General features: G+C 46.7%; 1 protein-coding gene across 3 annotated transcripts in view; it reads right to left on the reverse strand.

The window, feature by feature from the left end:
• Nucleotides 1-15211, reverse strand: part of BRD4 (bromodomain containing 4) — a 72447-nt gene that overhangs the window by 32055 nt on the left and 25181 nt on the right. The window lies entirely within an intron of this gene.

The raw sequence follows: 15211 nt of genomic DNA on the forward strand, positions 1-15211 counted from the left end.
ACATGGCCCCATGGATATGTTGTTCTGAAGTTGACGGGAGGGACCCACCGGTCGTCAGGCCCCATGGAAACTCTCGGAGAGGCCAGGTTGGGACCCTCTGGTCTCCTGGCCTTGTACCTCGATGGACTGCTAACTTCCTAAGCTTGCCGCTACCTGCTCTCTGTGGGGGCCCACCAGAAGTCTTCAAAATCGGAGCTGTTCTATCCCAGGCAGGTGGAGAAGGAAGGGTGAGACTGTGTAATGTTGTACCATCTTGGGTATTTGCTGGGACTATTCTGTGTTCCATTTTTTTCTGCATGAAAGTCTGCTCTCTTGGCAGAAAAGAAGCAGCGTCAAAAACGCAGGTTTTGGTGCGTTTTTCAGGCAGATGGCAGAGCACTGTTTGTAGGACACTTTACATTTTTACACTTTGGTCCGCCATTGAGTTGCTCAGGCATTATTCAATCTCACACCTTGGGCGGGGGGGGGGGCAATGTTTACTTTCCACACAACACTAATTAAATTAAACTGTACTAATCCAAACTGCCATCTTTGGTGACCAAGGCAAGATGGTAAACTTGGAGGGTTGGGGGGGGGGGGGGGGGGGAATCACAAAAATAAATGGGTTTCACATACTGCTGTACTTGCTTTTTTTCACTAAAACCGCAGAAAAACCTGATATCTGATTTTTTTCAGCGTTTTTTGCACCACCCACTGCTTTCAATGGATGAAAACCGCTGAAAGAAGTGACATGCTGCATTCTGCAAAACCCAAGATTTTGCACAAAATACTGAGGACAAAAAAAAGCTGTGTGCATGAGACTTCTGAAATCTCATTTCTCATTGACTTTGCTGGACTGTAAAAGGCAGGTGAAATTTTGCATAAAAAAAGTTGACAAAAACACAAAGTCTGAACATTGCCTTAAGGTCCCAGACAACACCGTCAATTTTCCCACTGAGATGGCCAATATAGCAACTAAAAAGTATGAAAACAACAAAAATTAAGCCCAGAGTATCATAAGAAAAATGAAAACTACAGCTTTTTTTGTACCGCATGTATATTTTTTATTTATAGAAAGATCCACTGCGACAATTTAGGGAAATCTACAGTAGCTCCCATATGCTAATCAGGCCTGATGATACACCCCTACTGGACTTCCAGCCCTATTTGCATATGACTTCTACTCTAGATTTGTCATTTCTGGCACTTCGGATCTGTACTAAAAACTGTAGCATTTTTATTAGGGGACAAGTACCTAAAGCCATAGCACTACACTCCTATGTGAAAACATTCCCTTTAAAAATGTAATACGTAAAATAAGTAAATAAAAAAAAAAACAGCTCACTTAAGGGGTTATCCACTACTTGGACAACCCCTTCTTGATCTAAATGTTTGGTCCTGAAAAAAGCCTATACTCCCCTCCCGTGCCAGCGCCGTTCCAGCAGTGTCACCATTCGCAGTCTCAAGGCTCCCATGCAGTTATTGTGACAAGTGACCCCGGCGCTGCCCTTCAGCACTGGGTCACTGTCCGCACCATCGGACAAAACGAACATGTAGAGGAAGTCCGGGTTGCAGCTGATCTCTGACTTCCTCTTCTTGTTCAATTCGACAGGGGATGGGGCCAGTGACACCAGCGCTGCTTGGGCACCGAGGTCACGTGTCACAACAACCGCACGAGAGCCCCAGGGAGAGAGTACAACCCCACGGGAACTGCGCGGCACAGGAGGGGAGTATAAGCTTTTTTTATTTTATCGGGGCCAAGTGTGGGGTATGACAAGGAGTTATCCTAGTAGTAGACAACGTCTTTAGATCTTAAATGCGTTAAAGTTTAAAGTAAAATAAAAACAAGCTGCAGAAATATCACAATACCATTACTTTGTCATCTGACAATCAAGTGACAATCGCTTGTTGTTCATTTAATGGCCGGGCGAGAGAAAGGGAAAAACTGAAGAAAAGTGGAAACCGAGAAAGAGCAAAAAATAAACGATGGTGATCATTAAGAATTGGGCACTATCCAAAATTATAGGACGTGTTCACATATGCATTGCAGCTTTGTGTTGGATTAGTTGTTATGGACTGACCCTCACTTGACCTGCAAGGGGGGGGGGGTCTCAATTTTCAGAGTGATATTAATTTAATCTGAAAACCCGATGAAGGCTGCGACAGTCTTCAACACAGAAGTGAACCCGGCCTTAGCCACCTGGAACTGCGAGTACATATACACAGGACAGGTCTGCACTCATGGTCCCAAAATCCTACTTCACACATCCCAATTGTGAGCTCACATACAGAAAGCTACTTGTATAATATTCCTCTATTTATGATCACCACATCATATATAGTAACATTGCATCTACCCCTCGTCTACAGAAAAACGGTAATTAGTCTTACCGGTAATTGTATTTCTAGGAGTCTATCCTGACAGCACCATGGAGGACATCCTTCTTATCCTTACAGGGACAAGAAACAGAGGTTAAAAGCCCTCCCCTTCCGCCACCCCTCAGTGTTATTTCTAAGTACCACACCAGGATGGTTGCAACAAACAAAAAAAATGTTTTATTACAATTCTATACAACGTTACTTCACACTGTATATAACATGAAAGGGAGGGAACTAACTGTGCTGTCAGGATGGACTCCTGGTAATACAATTACCGGTAAGACGAATTACCGTTTTCCAGGACGTACCCCTGACAGCACCATGGAGAATACCAAAGTATTGATTTTAGGGTGGGACCACCGCATGGAGAACTTTCCTACCAAACGCCATTCTCTGACTGGCTACAACGTCTAGCTTGTAATGTCTATAAAATGTACTTAGGTTAGACCAAGTTGCGGTTGAACAAATCTGCTCCACCGAGGCCCCCGCTCTCTCTCCCCAAGAAGTGGCCACTGATCGAGTCGAATGAGCCCTCAATTCAACAGGAGGAGACTTTCCTTCTGCCATATAGGCTAGACCTATAGTAGACTTAATTCACCTGGCAATTGTCTTTTTTGACGCTTTTTACCTCTATTTCTACCCCCAAACTGGACAAACAAGTTGTGATCCTTTCTCCAACCCTGGGTGGCCTCTAGATAAGAGATGACTTGTCTAACATCCAGGGAATGGAAGAAGACTTCCTTTTGATTTTTAGGATTTTGTCAGAAGGACGGAAGTACCACTTCCTGATTTATATTATGGGTAGAAGCAACCTTGGGTAAAAAGGATCGATCGAATCTAAGAACTATTTTATTCTCAGAAATCTGTAAGTACGGGTCCTTTGTGGATAAGGCCTGTATCTCCCCACCCTTTTAGCAGTTGTAATTACTACCAGGAAAGCTGTCTTAAAAGGTGAGTCTGCCTATAGTCAAGTCCTTGGACGGCTCGTATGGATGTTTACAAAGAGCATTAAGTACAAGATTGAGGTCCCAGGGGGCAACAGATCTCTTAATCCAAGGTCTCAATCTCTGAACCGCCTCGGAAAACCTAGCTATCCAAGGGTTCGCTGCCAATTGAGTATCAAAGAATACGCTCAGGGTAGAGACCTGGACTCTTAGGGTACTTGGTTTTAAACCTCTGTTAAAACCGGCCTGCAAAAAAATCCAAAAATCTTAGGGATATTTGGGTTAGAAACATCAATAGCTGAATCTCCACATTCTGAGCAGAATTGTCTCCAAATTTTACTATATATGGCCGAGCTCACCGGTTTTCGACTGGCCTGTAGGGTTGTTATCACCTGATCAGAAAGTCCTTTGGACTTAAAGATCTGCCTTTCAGCATCCATGCCGGAAGATGCAATCTGTCTACTTCCTGGTAGAGCACAGGACCCTGATGGAGAAGGTCCTTCTTCAAGGGAAGCTGGACAGGGTCTTTTAGTGCCATCTTGGCCAATAGAGTAAACCAGCTCCTCTTCAGCCAAAAGGGTACTACCAGTATTATCCTTGCCTGGTCTTCCTGCACTTTCCTTAGTACCCTCGGTATCAGAGCTAACGGATGGAATGCATACAACAGGACCCTGTTCCAATGCTGGGATAGGGCTTCTATTCCTTCCAGATTGTCTAGCGGACTTAGGGAATAGAATCTCCTGACCTTGGTATTTTCTCTGCTTGCAAAGAGGTCTATTTCTGGAGAACCCCAACGATGCGCAAGGTCGAGGAAGACCTGCATATTCAGTTCCCACTCTGTGGGACATATCCTTCGTCTGCTCAGGAAGTCTGCTATCTGATTCTGAGCCCCTGCTAAGTGTACAGCTGTTATAGATAGGGCTATTCTTTCTATCCAAAGAAACATCTTTGTAGAAAGGCTCTGCAGTAAGGGGTGTCTTGGGCCTGCCTAATGCCTCAGAAAAGCCACCGCTGTTGTGTTGTCTGACAAGACTTTTATATGTCTTCCCAGAAATAATGCTCTGTTCTGGAGAACTTTCCACACGGCTTGTAATTCCCGATAATTTGAGGACTTTGTACGAATTTCTGGGGACCAGGTTCCCTGAAAGAGCGTCCCCTCTACGTGGGCACACCATCCTGACTGACTGGCGTCGGTGGTAATTACTATGGCTGGAGAGGGGATCCAAGCTACTCCCCACCTGGAGGTTTTTTGGAAGCGTCCACCATACTAGGGCCCTTCTTACCACTCTGGAAAGGGGCATTACTTTGTCCAAGGATATCTGACGCCTGTCCCAGGCCGACAGAACGGCTCTTTGTAGATGACGAGCATGAAACTGGCTCCATCTGACACAAGGAATGCAGGCCGTCATCAGTCCCAGGATCCTCATTGCACTTCTGATGGAGCAAGGATTCCTTGGAAACTGAACAATCTTTCTTCTCAGTGAACTCTGCTTTTCTACAGATAGGAATGAGGTTCTTAGGCAAGAATCCAGAGTAACCCCCAGAAAGTTTTTCCTTTCCCCGGGATCTAGGTCTGATTTGTCCCAATTTATCAGTCAACCCAACTCCTGGAAGGTGGAAATGGATATCCTACATGGTCTAGAAGCTCCTGACGAGACCCCCCCACAAAAAATAAATCATTGAGGTAAGGGACTAGGATGATTCCCAAACGTCTTAAATGGGCTACTACTTCTGTTATCAGCTTTGTAAACACCCGAGGGGCGGAGGCCAGACTAAAGGGGAGACATCTGAATTGAAAATGGTGGATCTGATTTCCCACTTTTATAGCAAATCTCAAAAATTTTTGATCGATGGGATGGATGGGGACATGGTAGTACGCTTTCTGGAGGTCTAAGGCACACATCACGGCCCCTCTGTCTATCAGGGGAATGGTAGACCGAACTGATTCCATCTTGAATCATTTGTATCTCACCCAGTGGTTTAACGGTTTTAGGTTTATTATTATACGCTTTTCCCCTGAGGGTTTCCTGATGGAAAAGAGTCTTGAGTAGTGTCCCTGGGACCTCTCTACCCGGGGAACCGGAATTATGGCCCCTATTTTTAAGAGTTTCTGTACTTCTAACCACATGGGTGAAGTACTGGACACTGGCTGGGGATTGTATCCTGAGGATACGGTCTTCAGAATCCAAGGATTCTGTGATAATTTTTGCCAGCCTCTGAGGAACGACATCAGACGACCCCCAACGCGTATGGCATCATTGCTTCCTCGAGCCGGATGGGGGGCCCTCTGCCCCTGTTCCCCTTGGGGTAACTCCATCTGCCGGACTTTCCTTTACCCTTATAATCTGGCTTATGCGAGGGGCTGGCTCTCCGAAAGGGCTGGTGTACCCATGAGGCTTATCCTCGGGAAACCCCTTGTTTTTATCAGACGCTTTTTCTAAGATGTGGTCTAATACTGGCCCAAATACCCCATCTCCCGAAAAAGGAATGGAGCATAATTTATTCTTTGACTGGTTATCAACCAGATAGCCCGTCTAGTTACATTAGATAAGGTGCTGTTTCTGGCTGCAAATCTAACAGGCTCTGCCGAAGCGTCGGCCATGAAACCAGTAGACATCTTAAGGAGGGGAAGGGATCTGAGAATAGCTTCTGTAGGAGCTTTTGAGGTTAACTGCGCCTCCAGATCTTCTACCCACAAACACATTGATCTGGCTACAGAGGCGGCAGCAATATTAGTTTTTATGATAGCCGCCGATGTCTCCCAGGTCCTTTTCAGAAGGCCATCCGCCTTTCTGTCCATGGGATCCTTCAGACTGGATGAGGCCTCAAAGGGGATTGAGGTTTTCTTGACCACCTTTGCAATGGGAACGTCAATCCTGGGAATCTCCTCCCAGGGCTTAATGTCCTCTGGCTCAAAGGGAAGGCGTAATCTAAAGTCTCGTGGAATTACAAGTCTTTTCTCTGCGTTCTCCCATTCTTCCAAGATCATGGAACGGATGTGGTTATTTATGGGGAAAACCCTGTGTCTCTGGGATCTTAACACCCCCCCCGAACATTTCATCCTGCACTGTACGCAATGGCTGGGTGTCTTCCACCTGCATAGTGTCTCTGACCGCTTTTAGCAGTTCGTCTGTGTCCGCCGCTGAGAAAAGATATTTCTTTCCCTCCTCCGGTGGATCTGAAGCTATATCTTCCTCCTCCTCAGAACCAAAGGGCTGTAACTCTTCCTCTAAGGATAGCTCCATCTCCCACCTCGGTCTTTTTGCCCAGGGACCCGGCTGAGACATCTGGGGGGAAACTAGACCCGAAACGGAGGCCCGAACCTCTTCTCTGATGATTGACCTCATATCCGAAAGGATGGTTGGTTGTTCATCCTTCACGATTTTAGCAGTGCAGCCTTCGCATAACTGTTTAAGCCATGCTTCAGGCAACCTGCAATTACATATGGGGCACCTCTTCATCACCCCCCCCCCCCCCCCCCCGACTTTTTATCCTTCTTTACTGTTGTTGGTGGGTTAGTGGAGCCTTTATCCTAAGATAGGGGAACAGCACTGTGGAAATTAGGAGGCGACCTTTTGACTAATACTGGTGGGTTACCCTCCCCACCCCCCCCCCAGATAGTTCTAGCCCCACTCACATGTACCATTGGTGGTTCAGATGGGGTCTCTGCCTTTCCAAAATCCTCCATTATGCAGTCTCCAGCACAGCAGGGAAGTGAGACACAGGCAAGCGATTTTATACTTACCTGTCTGAAGTCTTTCCTGCCTTTTGCTTTCCATCCTGGACCGCACGCCGACTGGCGCTTTCAAATTTCGCACTCTGCCTCACGCGCATTCCCGTGACGTCACCGGAAGTGCGCGCACACGAGGCCAGAGCTAGGTGCGGAAGCAGGAACCGGAGCCGAGAGCCCTCGCCAGAGGGAAGCGGCTCCTGGGTCAGGAGCAGCGCTGCACTGACCAGGCTGAGGAACCCCCTCTCAGGGGGTGTCAGCCGCAGGCTGCTGCCCAGGAGGAAGGAGAAGTTTCTGAGCCGCCCGATCCCCTGAGCCTGCATGCAGGTACGCTCTTCTGTGCACCACACCTCTCTGTTCCTATCCTCACAGGGACTGGAAAAACACTGAGGGATGAAGGGAGGGGAGGGATTTTAACCTCTGTGTTTCCTGTTCCTGTAAGGATAAGAAGGATGTCCTCCATGGTGCTGTCAGGGGAACATCCTGGAAAGTAAGTTTTACGTCAGGTCCCCATGTATAAAGATAGCAGGCTCAGGAGCTGAGCCCACACCATAACTAACAGAGGCCGGTGGTGTCACACAGCCAGCATCTGCCTGTAACTGCAGTGACCAGAGCTAGTCAATCGCTGCAGTTTAACCATTTACATGCCACTGTCAATCTCTGATAGTGGCATTGCAATTACATAAAGCACAAGCTCCTATCAGCCCCCTTTAACAAAATTGTGAGGTGCTGATGGGTTGCCATGCCAATAAGGAGCTTGCTGAAGGCGGCTGCCATATTAGTCCTGCTTCTTGGGAGATTATAAATTCTTCTATATAAAGCAATACTCTGATTGCAGTATATAGAGTAATCCGCAGGTTCAAGTCCCCCAAGGTGACTAAAAGATCATCCATAAAAGTCCAATCAAAACAGAAAAGGAATTAACCCGAAACAGTAAGGAGAAAAATATCTAAACTCTACAGTTGCCATTTTGCAATTGCCGCATAGCCCTGAAAAAATATAATAGTGATCAAAAATATGTATTCCAAAATGTTTTTTTCTATAATAAAATATTATATATCTACAGGTGCATCTCGCTTAATTAGAAAATCATCAAAAAGTTAATTTATTTCAGTTCTTCAATACAAAAAGTGAAACTCCTATATTATATAAATTATTATTATTATTAATTTATATAGCGCCATTGATTCCATGGCGCTGTACATAAGGGGTTACATACAAAATAAGAATATCACTACAGTAAACAAACTAACAATGATAGACTGGTACGGAGGGAAGAGGACCCTGCCCTTGCGGGCTTACATTCTATGGGAATGGGGAGGAGACAGTAGGTTGGGGGGGTTGCAGTAGTAGTAGCTTCGGCGTTGTTGAGGAGGCAGTGTGGTCATTGCAGGCTGTAAGCTTTCTTGAAGAGATGGGTTTTCAGGTTCCGTCTGAAGGATCCAGATGTGGTGGATAATCGGACGTGTTGAGGCACAGAATTCCAGAGGATGGGGGATATTCAGGAGAAATCTTGGAGGCGATTGCGTGAGGAACGGATAAGTGTGGAGAAGAGAAGGAGGTCGTGGGAGGACCGGAGGTTACGTTAGGGAAGATATCAGGAGATTAGTTCAGAGATGTACAGAGGAGAGAGGTTATGGATGGCTTTGTAGGTCAGTGTTCGTAGTTTGAACTGGATGCGCTGGGCAATTGGGAGCCAGTGAAGCGATTTGCAAAGGGGCTTAGTAGAGGAGCAGCGAGGCGAGAGATGAACAAGTCGTGCAGCAGAGTTGAGGATGGACTGGAGGGGTGCGAGAGTGTTAGCAGGTAGGCCACAGAGGAGGATGTTGCAATAGTTGAGGCGGGAGATGATGAGGGCATGCACAAGCAGTTTAGTAGATTGAGGGTTGAGGAAAGGACGGATTCTGGAAATATTTTTGAGCTGGAGGCGACAGGAGGTGGCGAGAGCTTGGATGTGGGGTTTGAAGGACAGGGCAGAGTCAAGGGTTACTCCGAGGCAGCGGATTGTCGGTACAGCAGAAAGAGTGATGTCGTTTATTGTGAAAGATAGATCAGGTGGGGAAGATATGCAAGATGGGGGAAAGATAATGAGTTCAGTTTTGTCCACATTGAGCTTGAGGTAGCGGGAGGAGAAGAAGGAGGATATGGCTGCTAGACATGCTGGGATTCTGGACAGCAAAGAGGTGACGTCTGGGCCAGAGAGATAGATCTGGGTGTCATCAGCGTACAGATGGTACTGGAAGCCATAGGATTTTATGAGCTGTCCCAGGCCAAGGGTATAGATTGAGAAGAGTACGAGTCCTAGGACAGAGCCTTGAGGGACTCCAACAGAGAGGGGGCGGGGTGAGGAGGTAGCGTGGGAATGGGAGATGCTAAATGTGCGGTTAGAATGGTATGAAGAGATCCAGGATAGGGCAAGGTCTTTGACGCCAAAGGAAGAGAGGATCTGCAGTAGGAGGCAGTGGTCAACTGTATCGAAAGCAGAAGACAGGTCAAGTAGAAGGAGTACAGAGAATTGTCTGTTAGCTTTGGCTGTAAGTAGGTCATTGGTGATTTTGGTAAGGACAGCTTCGGTGGAATGGTGGGGGCGGAAGCCGGATTGTCGGTTATCGAAGAGAGAGTTAGATGAAAAGTGGGAGGAAAGTTCAGTGTGAATGTGTTGCTCAAGGAGTTTGGAGGCAAATGGGAGCGATATGGGGCGATAGCTGGACAGGGCGGATGGGTCGAGGGATGGCTTTTTGAGGATGGGCGTGATTGTGGCATGTTTGAAGGCAGCAGGGAAAGTACCAGAGGATAGTGATAGGTTGAAGAGATGGGTTAGGGATGGGACGAGTGTGGGGGTGAGGTTGGGGAGGAGGTGGGATCGAGTGCACATGTGGTGAGGTGTGATTTGGAGAGGAGATGAGTAAGGTCTTCTTCCGTGATGTTGGGAAGGGAGGTTATAGGGGTAGGGAAGTGGTGTGGAAAACAGAGGGGTTGTGGTGGTCAGACAGTAAAGACTTGCCGTGTTTGGTCAATCTTGTTTTTGAAGTGTGTGGCAAACTCCTCAGCAGAGATGATGGAGGTCGGAGGTGGCAGTGGAGGGCGGAGGAGAGAGTTATAAGTGTTGAATAGCTATTTGGGGTTGTAGGATAGGGAGGATATGAGGGTTGTGAAGTAGGCCTGTTTAGCAGAGGTGAGTGCGGATTTGAATGCGAGCGTTGCTTGTTTGAATGCAGTGAAGTCTTCTTGAGTATGTGTTTTCTTCCAACGCCGCTCCGCAACCCTGGACGCTGGTCGAAGCTGTTTAGTGAGGTTGTTGTGCCAGGGTTGCCTGTTGACTCGTCGCGCTCTGCCATGCATAAGAGGGGCGACAGAGTCAATAGCTGATGCGAGAGTGGCATTGTAGAAAGCAGTGGCGCTGTCTGAGTCATGGAGTGAGGATATGGATGTCAGTGGAAGAACAGAGTCAGAGAGTGTGTGAGTGTCTAGATGTGCAAGGTTTCTGCGGGGGTGTGCTAGTTGCTGGACATGGGTGACAGGTGAGGAGGACAGGGATGAGAATGTGAGTAGGTGGTGGTCAGATAGGGGTAGGGGGGAGGTTGTGAGGTTAGATAGGGAGCAGAGTCGGGTGAAGATGAGGTCTAGTGTGTGTCCGTCTGTGAGGGTGGCTGAGGAGGACCACTAAGTCCAAAGGATGAAGTAAGCGACAAGTTTGATGCTGCTGACTGGCGAGTGTCAGTGGGGATGTTGAAATCGCCGATGATTGTGGGAATGTCAGCCGAGAGAAAGTGAAGAAGCCAGGTGGAGAATTTGTCGATAAAGGCAGTGATCGGGCCCGGGGGTCGGTATATGACAGCCACTTAGAGGTTGGAGGGAGAGTAAATGAGGACAGAGTGGACTTCAAAAGAAGGGAGAATAAGGGAGGGAAGAGGAGGAGTAGGGCTAAAGATGCAGTTGTTAGAGAGGAGAAGACCCACTCCTCCACCATGTCTGTTTCCAGGGCGAGGGAGTGTGGGTGAAGTGGAGGCCGCCATAACACAGCGCAGCAGGGGAGGCAGTGTCAGAGGGTGTTAGCCATGTCTCTGTGATGGCCAGGAAGGAGAGATGACGAGAGGTAAAGAGGTCATGGACAAAATGGAACTTGTTGCAGACAGAGCGTGCATTCCACAGTGCTCCAGAGAGAGGGAGCAGCGGGGTGGGAGTCAGCGGGACAGGTTTTGCGTAAGAGGGGTTGTGGTAGTTTGCAGTTGGTTTGATGTGACAGGTGGGAGAATTGGTGGAAGGTGCAAGCTGTGGGGGTCCAGGATTGGGAGATATGTCGCCAGCAGTGAGGAGAAGCAGAGAGAGGGAGAGCAGGTGGGAGAAAGAGTGTCCGGCTTCTTTTATGTTTTGGGAGGATTGATCTGAGGTTGAGGAGCAGGTCTGTAGATGAAGTTAGGTGGGGAGGAAGGAGGGAAGGAGGAGATGATGATTTGGTTAGAGGGTGCTGGGGTGTGGGGATAGCGAAGGAGAGTGAGGATTAGAGGGACAAAAACAGTAAAAGCATGTGTAAGCATGTTGAAAGTGTAAGGGAGAATGAGAAAGAGAATCTAAGTACAAGTAGTAAATAGTTCTTTGTACCTTCTGGTCACTTCTGGTTATATTTCTGGCATATTTCATTTCTAGCCCCTTAAAAAGCGAACTTTAAAAGCCAAACCATCTGTCTATGCCAGACCTGGCTCCCTCGATTTATGGAGCTCTGGCCAGCACATTAGGTGGGTCAGGTGTGTGCAGGAGGGGAGGAGCCGCACGGACACTGCTCACAAAAGCATGGGTGGAGGGGGACTAATTAGGACACACAGACTAAATGAATTCAGGAAACAGACAGCTAGGGACCAGTGTGTATTGGGATCAAAGGTTTGAGGTGATGAACATGCAGATTGGGACAAACAGACCAAGGACAGATAGAGTGGATACACAGCAGATAACAGAAGCAGGAAACATACCGGGAGACAGATAAATACAGTTTTGAAAGACAGTCAGATATGCAGCATGGAGTGTGCAGGTGGTGTCAGATGACGTACCGGGAGACAGATAAATACAGTTTTGAAAGATAGTCAGATTACAAACGGAGTGATCTATTTCAAGTGTTTATTTCTGTTAGGCTGCGTGCACACGATGCGTTTTTCATGCGTTTATGCTGCGGAATTTCCGCAGCGGAAACGCATCAAAAACGCTTGGTAATCCGCACCCCATGGTCCCCAATGGCATTCCGCAATGTCAATGCACATGCTGCGGATTTTTCCGCACCGTTTCTGCAGTGCTCATAAATCCGCAGCATGTTCAATAATTTCGCGGAAGCGCCGCCATTGACTTGCATTGAGACGCATAGAATCCGTGTCTGTACATTGGTACAAGCGGATTATATGCGGTTCAATGTGCGTATGGTACCCAAGAATGGAGGAGAGGAGACTCTCATCCAGACCTGGGTACCATTGTACCTGTAAAAAAAAGAATAAAATAAATAAAATTTATATTCACCTGTCCGGCGGCCCCTGCAGCGCTTCTCCTTCCAGGACCTGAGATGACCGCAGGCTGTCTCACGAGATGCCGGCAAGCCAGGAAGGAACGCGACAGCACACGCGGCGGCATCGGAGGTAAGTATAGCTTTTATTTTTACGGTCACACTATATAAATCTATGCCGTTTGCATGGATTTATATAGTGTGACCTAGTTGTCAAGCACTTTCCAAGTGATGCTATCGCCTGGAAAGTACTTGTCAGTCCGCATGCGGAAACACATGCGTTAAAGCATGTGGATACGCATGTGAATCCGCATGTATTCTGCAGGAAAAACGCATGAACAATCCGCATGCGTTTTTTCTGCCAGGGAGATGCAGAAATGCTGCAGAAATTTTCTGCTTCATTTCTGCATCGTGGGCACATGAACTTAATGTTGATGATTATGGCTTACAGCCAATGAAAACACAAAAGTCATTATCTCAGTAAATTAGAATACGTTATAACAGCTTGAAAAATGTTTTTAAAATCCGAAATGCTGGCCTACTAAAATGTATGTTCAGTAAATGCACTCAATACTTGGTCGGGCTCCTTTTGCATCAATTACTGCATCAATGCGGCATGGAGGTGATCAGCCTGTGGCCCTGCTGAGGTGTTATGGAAGCCCAGGTTGCTTTGATAGCCGCCTTCAGCTCGTCTGCATTGTTGGGTCTGGTGTCTCTCATCTTCCTCTTGACAATGCCTCATAGATTCTCTATAATAGATTCTCTATGGGGTTAAGGTCAGGCGAGTTTGCTGCCAATCAAGCACAGTGATACTGTTGTGTGTAAACCAGGTGTTGGTACTTTTGGCAGTGTGAACAGGGGCCAAGTCCTGCAGAAAGAATGACATTTCCTTCCCCAAAAAGCTTGTCGGTAGAGGGAAGCATGAAGTGCTCTAAAATGTCCTGGTAGACGGCTGCGCTGACTTTGGTTTTGATAAAACACAGTGGAGCTACACCAGCAGATGACATGGCTCCCCAAACCATCACTGATTGTGGAAACTTCACACTAGACCTCCAGCAGCTTGGATTGTGGCCTCTCCACTCTTCCTCCAGACTCTGGGACCTTGATTTACAAATGAGAATTGAAACTCTAGGACCTTGTGCATTGTGTCAATGACTGCCTTCTGGACATCCGTCAAGTCAGCAGTCCTCCCAATGATTGTGGAGCCTACTGAAACAGACTAAGACTTTTTAGACGCTTAGGAAGCCTTTGCAGATGTTTTTGTTAATTATTTTAATTTACTGAGATAATGAATTGTGTTTTCATTGGCAGTAAGCCATAATCATCAACATTAACAGAAATAAACACTTGAAATAGATCACTCTGTAATGACTATATACGAGTTTCACTTTTTGCATTGAAGAACTGAAATAAATTAACTTTTTGATGATATTCTAATTTAGTGAGATGCACCTGTATATACTAGAGTACAAGCCGAGGCACCTAATTTTACCACAAGTAAAGTTGTGTATAAGCCTAGGGGGGGAAATGCAAAAGCTACTGGTAAATTTCCCCCTCCTGTTATGCATGGCCCCTTCATCCCCAATCCTGGTATGCATGGCCCACCTATCCTGGTAAGGATGGCCCCCCATCACTGCACACATGAAAAAAAATAAACACTCCTACTCCTTCCTTCCCTCTGCTCCAGCACTGCATCCTGTTCTGCCTACAGCAGCTCACCTAAGCATCTGAGCAGTGCATGAGGTCACTGCCATGCGCCCTCAGATGCTGAGGTGAGCTGCAGGAATATTCACTCCTCCCCACACCGGGACTATGGGTGTGGAGGAGTGAATATTCATTTTCTTATTTCTAATAGCGCACACAGTCAGCAGCGCTATCCTCTGTGCCCGTTACTAAAGAGAATGAATATTCACTCTTCTCCACGCCATCGGAGTGGAGAAGAGTGAATATTCATACTAATAGTGGGCACAGAGGATCGCTGAGCCGCAGCTGCGGCCGCTGCTGTGTGCGCTATTAAAGAAAATGAATATTCACTCTTCTCCACTCCCATGGGCGTGGAGAAGAGTGAAAATTAATTTTCTTTAGCAGCGGGCACACATGGCAGCTGCAGCAGCCGGCTACTGCATGCGCCCGCTCCTCTGCCGCCAAGTCCCCCTCCCCCCCAGCATATATATGCACCCGAGTATAAGCTGAGGGGGGGATTCTTCAGCATAAAAAATGTTCTGAAAAAGTCGGCTTATGCTAGAGTGAGTATGCATATATGTATATTTAAAAATAAAATAAAAATTACTGGTCTCAGAAAATGGAGGCAAAAAGCTATTTTTTTAACCCACTTAAATTTATAAAAAAAAAACAAAAAACCTACACAAGTTTGGCATTGCCGTAATCGTACTGACCTGGAGAATCATGCTGCCAGGTCATTTTTACCGCACAATGAAACTGTAAAAACAAAAACCAAAAAAACAAAGGTGGAATTGCGATATTTTCAAGCATTTCACCCCATTTGGATTCCCCCCCCCATTTTTCAGAACATTATAAAGTAAGGTGAATAGTGTCATCCAAAACTACAACTTTGTCTCGTGTTGATGGAAAAAATAGAAAAAAGAAAAAAAAAAAAAAGTTATAACTCTTGGAAGAAAGACAAAAAAAAAGCTAATGAAAGTTGGCCATGATTGGAACTGGATATTTTGGTAC

This window comes from Phyllobates terribilis, unplaced genomic scaffold (genome assembly GCF_046119375.1).
Source record: "Phyllobates terribilis strain yellow unplaced genomic scaffold, ASM4611937v1 Scaffold_11__3_contigs__length_659146591, whole genome shotgun sequence".
Taxonomy (NCBI): domain Eukaryota; kingdom Metazoa; phylum Chordata; class Amphibia; order Anura; family Dendrobatidae; genus Phyllobates; species Phyllobates terribilis.